Source organism: Rhinopithecus bieti, unplaced genomic scaffold (genome assembly GCF_001698545.2).
Source record: "Rhinopithecus bieti isolate Rb0 unplaced genomic scaffold, ASM169854v2 scaffold_26871, whole genome shotgun sequence".
Lineage (NCBI taxonomy): Eukaryota > Metazoa > Chordata > Mammalia > Primates > Cercopithecidae > Rhinopithecus > Rhinopithecus bieti.
In genome coordinates, this window is record NW_016812402.1 from 257,618 (window position 1) to 264,603 (window position 6,986).

Consider the following 6,986-nt stretch of genomic DNA (forward strand, 5'->3'; position numbering starts at 1 on the left):
AAAAAAAAAAAAAAAAACAAAACCTTTCTTAACTCATTAACTCTTTTCAAATTATCATTCTGTTTCTCAATCTTTTCTTCTAACTGGAAAAAAAATGTGAAAATAAAACCTACATTATTTCTGTCACATACTCTGTTTTGCTTCTTTTACTCTACTGAACTCTCCAAATCATTCAAAATTTCCATACTGAATAGGTTTAAATTTTATTTTATTTTATTTTATTTTTTTGATACGGAGTCTTGCTCTGTCACCCAGGCTGGAGTGCAGTGGCCGGATCTCAGCTCACTGCAAGCTCCGCCTCCCGGGTTTACGCCATTCTCCTGCCTCAGCCTCCCGAGTAGCTGGGACTACAGGCGCCTGCCACCTCGCCCGGCTAGTTTTTTGTATTTTTTAGTAGAGACAGGGTTTCACAGTGTTAGCCAGGATGGTCTCGATCTCCTGACCTCGTGATCCGCCCGTCTTGGCCTCCCAAAGTGCTGGGATTACAGGCTTGAGCCACCGCGCCCGGCCAGGTTTAAATTTTTTAGAATTAAAATTTAAACTTAAAAATTCTTTTTTAAGTTTATATTTCTTCTATATTGCTCTGCAGCAGTTTGACAGTGTTGTCTAACACTGCCTGCCTCCCTGAAAATTTCCTTTTTTTATTTTTTTAATTTTCAAGTCTGTTCTTTCTTTATTACTGAGTATTTTTCTTTTACCCAGCTACTTTTAAATCTGATATTCTCCCTTGCTTTATACTCTGCACTCTTTGACCTTTTCTAAGTTCTGTCTTCCTTAGGGATTTCATCTGCTTTTGTGGCTTCAAAACTAACATATAGGCAGATTATCTATCTATCTATCTATCTATCTATCTATCTATCTATCTATCTATCTATCTATCTATCTGTCTGCCTATATATCACATCTCTCTGCTGAGTTCAAGTTCCATATTTCTAACAGATGCTGAACATTTCAAGTACCTCCTTTTATTAATCTATGTCAAGATTGTCTCATCTATCCTCCTCCAAGAAAATACTAAGTATCCCAGTCATTGTCTCACTTTTTTTAAATTAAATTTTTAAGTGATACCATAATTCTCCCAAATCAGCTCAAAATACGACAATGATCTTAACTTCTCTCCTTCCCTTCATTTACACATTTAGAGCTCCCTCTCAGTATCTGTCCCACCTATTCCCCCATCAATTCTTCCATTCCTTCAATTAATTACCATTCTACTTTGAGCAGAGCAGAGATGTGCTCATAATGAATCTTCCTAAAGTACTAATCTGATTGTGTTAGTTCCCTGCTCAAGGACTAATTTCTCCCTATTACCTGGCTTCATGTGTTTATATAACTTGAGTTCAACCTACAAACCATAACTGGTACTATTTGCTCACTGTCTCTCTTCTCTAGCCAACTGGCTTATTCAATTATCCCAAGAATTCCTTGTCTTTTCCAATTCATTTTTCTCCCTCATGTTTTACATCCTGGCTCAAATACTCTCTGTACTCTCCAATCAAACCAAATGCTACCTTATTCTCAAGACGAGGTCATTCATAAAGTTTTCCCAGACTATTTAATAGTAGGAGTGCATAAAAAATAGCACTTCTTACTACGTACAAACAGATCAGGAACCAACTTAGTTTCATTTTGTTTCCTCTGAAACATTACTTACGACTTTGATGTCCTTTCTGTCCTTCCAGCCCAATTTAGGACTAATCTGTTCTATGGTCAGTCATTAAATCACTTCCTTACATGTACCCTTGATTTGTCTCTCTTACTTGCTCAAAATTATTTAGTACAACTCAGGTTAAATCCAACTTTCCATCAACTCTGCACTGGCACCCATGGCTGGATAAAAACACAACCACACTCCTTCAAATTCCTCTAACTACAACCCAAACATGCCTTTAAGTTTGCCAGGAATCACACTACACTCACAAGTGCACTGATTCTCTCACTCCCCTGGACAATATGCTTTTTTTCTCTCCCCAACTCTCCAAATCCCTTTCCTCCATCCTTAATTTTGGCCGACAAACACTTTCTTCTCAATGAAAAATATCAAAGCAATGAAAAACAAACTTCCACAGGCCCCGGCCACCATACCTACCTACAGCATCTGCACCATGTACTCGCTGTCTGTCTGCCTGTTGCTACAATTTTTTTGTCAATGCTCCCATTGAAAACCAGTGTCTCCTCTTATGCTGTGAGATTCCATTTCCTACTCTCCAACATGATTAACTCTCTGCTTTCTATGGATCATTCCCTTCAAATATGCCATTATTTCTCCCATATCAAAACAAAATAAAGAACCTTCTTGGCTGCACTTGACAGCAACCACCCCCCACCCCATTTCTTTTCTCCCATTTGTCGTAAAACTCCTTGAAAGAGTTGTCAATACTATACTCACTGTTGCTAATTCCTCTCCCTCCTTTCCTCTCTTAAAACAATCCAGTTAGGTTTTTGGCCTCACAGCTCTAAAGAAAGTGCTCTTTTCAAGGCTAATGACCTCCATTGTGCTAAATCCAACCATCAATTCTCAGTCTTCACCTTACTTGTAGCCATGAACAACAAATGACACAGGTGGATCACTCTGTGTCCTTTGACATACACACTATCTTCACTTAACTTCTAGGGCACCACACACTCCTGGATTTTACTCTACCTCACTGGTTGTGCCTTCTCAGTTTCTTGTGCTGGCTCCTCCTCTTCTCTCTGAACACTTAATGCTGGAGTTCTCCAGGGCTCAATCCTTGGTCCTTGACTCATGTCTCTTTGTACTCACTCCCTGAAGTGATCTCATCCTGCCTCACAACTTGAAAGATCTTCTATAAGTTGAAGACTACTAAATGTTTCTCTCCAGCCCAGACCTCTCCCTTTGAGTTCCAGACCCCATATATCCGCTTACCAACTTTCTCTCTTCTCTGAAATAACTCAACATGTCCACAATCGAAGTCCTGATCTACCCCTTCCTTGCTCTATTATTAATCTTCCCAACTCAGTTAACGGCAACTCCATTCTTCCAATTGCTCAGGTCAGAAATCTTAAAGTCATGTTCAGCTCTTCTTTATCTCATATCCTATATCCAATCCATCAGCAAACCTTGCTGGATCTACTTTCGAAATATATTCAGAACACGAGCATTTCTTGTCCCCTCTACTGCTACCTCCTCTCACCAGGGTCATCGCAATTACTTTCTAACTGTTCTCCCTGCTTCTACCCTTGCCTTGTTATCTGCAGGGTGTTCTCAATACAGTCATCAAAATGTTCACATCAGATCAATCCTCCAACCAAAATCCTGCAGGGGCTTCTCATTTCATTCAGAGTGAAAGATAAAATGTTTACAGTGGCCTAGATGGCTCTTCACAATCTGGAATCTCATGATCTCTCTGCTCTTGTTGCCCAGTATTCTGTCCTTCACTCACTATTCCCCAGCTGCCCAGGTCTCCTTGCTGGTCGTCCAACAAGGCATAGATACACTCCTGACTTAGGCACTCTGCACTGGCTGCTTCCTTTACCTGGAATAGGCATGCTTTCCCAGACCTACCCATGGTTAACCTCTCACAGTCTCCAAGTCTTTGATTAAATCTCACCTTCTCACAGAAGCCTATCATCACCATCTTATTTAAAATTGCCATCTGCCCCTCCCTTCACACTCTTGACCTCCTCACCCCACAACACTTTCCCCTTTCTTGCCTTTGCAATTTTCACTTTCTAACATACCATATAAGTTACTTATTATATGGTTTATTGAATGTCTCTCACTACAAAAATATTAAATCTACAAGGGCAAAGACCTTTATTTTGTCTGTGAATGGACCTCAAGCACCTAGAATAGTGCCCAGACATAGCAGGCATCCAGTAAATATTTGCTGATGAATGATTCCCCTCATGGAGCTCTCCATATTCCTTCTATTGTCTATATCAGTGATGTCCAATAGAAATATAATGTGAGTCAAATATGTAATTTTAAATTTTTAGTAGGCACATTAACACCAGTACTTTATACTTTTATGTAAAACTAACTTTAATGTTTTGCTATATATTAAAATATATTTAATAATACATTTGGTAATTTTTATTTATTGAACATTAAAGTTATACTTAGTGGAAAAATATTTACACTGCTTCAGGTTTTAATTGAAATTAAATTAGAAATTCCATTCCTCAGTTGCACTAGCAACATCGAAAGTGCTTAACAGCCACATGTGGCTAATTGCTACCATACTGGACAGTACAAATACAGACTGCTTGTTCCCCAGGTCTGCTGCACAATTGTCATATCCCTTCACCTCTCTACTATGTTAGAGTCATTTATTCTTTCTTGGTTTATGCTCCAGCACATCTCCCAATAACTTACTGTGAACAAGTACATAGAAGGTAAATTTTTTCCTACATGTGTCACAGGCAATTTAGGCTTCTAATGAAGGAGCCTAAATTCCCCTTATTTCTGGCTAACAAAATCCAATTATGTTCTGGCTGCAATGTGGCCACCTTCAGGGATAATTCATGATTTGTTAAAGCATTTCAAAACTCACCATATCACTTTACCTAGAGACTGTCATGTAATCTAGTTTTGGCTAAGAAGAAGCAGCCTGCTGTAGGAAACTTTGGTAAAGATCTTCCGCTCCCTACAACCTCCTTACTCTCCTGGTATCCTCAGGCCTCTGAGGTTTGCTCAACTATCACCACCACCAGTCTGCTTTCTAGCTTTCAGTTTCTGCTGACATCTCTTCTGCTACCATTTCTTCTTATCCTTTAAAAAGTGTTTATTGAGAACCTATCATGTTTCCGGAGCTATCCTAGGTGTCAAAGATACAGGATATCTTGTTTTTATTATATCTGAGTTTATGTCTTTAAAAAAATTCCTTTGTGGTAATTTCGGTGGAATTTTAGGAAGAAAAGATCTCTATAAAGGACATCATTAGATAAATTAAGAAAACTGGAATATGGAAGTTAGGTTAAAGTATTATACCAACGCAATCATACTGTGGTTACATAATATAATATCCTTATTCTTAGGAAATATACAGTGAAGCATTTAAGAGTAAGGGGCCATGATACATGTAACTTACCCTCAAATAGTGCAGAAAAAATAAAGCATGCAATGCACATATGCACATGATAAAGCAAATGAGAGAAAATGTTAATAAGAGGCTAATCTGGGTAAACAGAATGCACGTAGCTCTTGTACTACTTTTATTTGGGGGATTCTAAGTTTGAAATTATTTCCAAATAAAAAGTTTAAAAATGTATGATGTTATACTTTAGCCCAGGGAGCAGGTTTCATTAAACAGCGGCTGGATTCCTTCAGGTATCTAATGGTCAGAATCAAAAGATTAAGATAAATTGCTTTATGATGTGGTCCTTTAAGAACAGAAAAGGTAATAATTATTAACTGTTTGTTTTATTAACCTTTTATATTTTAAGAAAATAAGTTATTATAGTTTTATTAACAGTTGGTAATAATTTTCATTACAACTGGATATTAACAGTTTTTTATTTTAAAATTAAAAAAAACATTATTTGAGAGAAAATGTTTGCTTTATTCAGTTTCCTTACTCCAGTACTACTAACATTTTAGGCTGGATAAATTTTGCTGTGTGGGGCCTATCCTGTGCATTGTAGGATGCTTAGTAGCATCCCTGGCCCCTGCCTACTAGATTCCAGGAGCACTCACCCAGATCTGACAATCAAAAATGTCTCCAGATATTGCTAAATGTATCCCGGGGGCAAAATCACCCCCAGCTGAGAGGCACTGATACAAATCCAACCAGAACAAGCCTTGCTCAGAATTACAGACCAGAGTTGACCAGTGGTTCCCACATGTTAGCATATATTAGCATCACCTAGAGAGCTTGCTAAACTCAGTGATCTCCAATCCCAAAGTTTCTGAGTTAGCATATCTGATGTGTGGTCTGAGAACTGTCACTTCTAACATGATACTAATGGTTTGGGGACCACACTTTGAAAACTACAGGGCTAGACATTTACCTGTAGACAAATGATCCCAAACAGGCATTAAAATTGAAAAACAAAAGGCTGAAATGTAAGATTTGCAAATCCAGATTTATAGAATGATGGCAAATATCACACAGATAAGAGAGTTATGAAAGATTCCAGAGACTAGCTCTATCTTTAGACAAGTAGCTTTTTTTTTTTTTTTTTTTTAAGTTCAAAAGTACTAAAAAGCTAACTCTGGAATTGACCCCTTCTGTGCTTTTCACTGGATTTGAGACGAGTAGCTTCTTAAAGATCCCACAGGTGATCCACCTTAGAGCTATGGTGGGAACAATGAAATGAAAATGGGTCTAGTGGTGAGGACACATGGACTGTAGCTGGGAAGTGACATTTCAGGTATTCTGTGAAACCTTAAGTCAAGTCATATCACTTCTCTAGATTTCAATTTCCTAATTGGGAAAAAAGGGATTTGGATTAGAATCTCATAGACTACTTCTAGTTTTAAAAATATATGATTAGGCCAGGTGTGGTGGCTCATGCCTTTATCCCAGCACTTTGGGAGGCTGAGGCAGGCAGATCACCTGAGGTCGGGAGTTCGAGACCAGCCTGACCAATATGGAGAAACCCCGTCTGTACTAAAAATACAAAATTAGCATGATGGGGCATGCCTGTAATCCCAGCTACTCAGGAGGCTGAGGCAGGAGAATCATCTGACCCTGGGAGGCGGAGGCTGTGGTGAGCTGAGATCGCACCATTGCACTCCAGCCTGGGCAACAAGAGTAAAACTCTGTCTCAAACTAAATAAATAAATAAATATTTTATATATATGTATATATATGGTTATACTGCTAAAGTTGAGGGATAAGTAAATGGTAGTCTTAAAAAAATCTTTTAAGTTTTACATAAATGTTTATGTACTTTTTTGAATATACGGTAAATTAAAAAATTAATAGTCCTAATATTAGTCTTTCTGTGAGTTCTCCCTCTTTCTACTACCATGTAGCTCAACATAATGTAGACTATTAAAATACTAAAAATAGGCCGGG

At 38.1% G+C, this 6,986-nt stretch overlaps 1 protein-coding gene across 1 annotated transcript in view; it reads right to left on the reverse strand.

Annotated features, from left to right (window-relative positions):
• The window catches only part of PCGF5 (polycomb group ring finger 5), a 63,669-nt gene that overhangs the window by 35,577 nt on the left and 21,106 nt on the right, over positions 1 to 6,986 (reverse strand).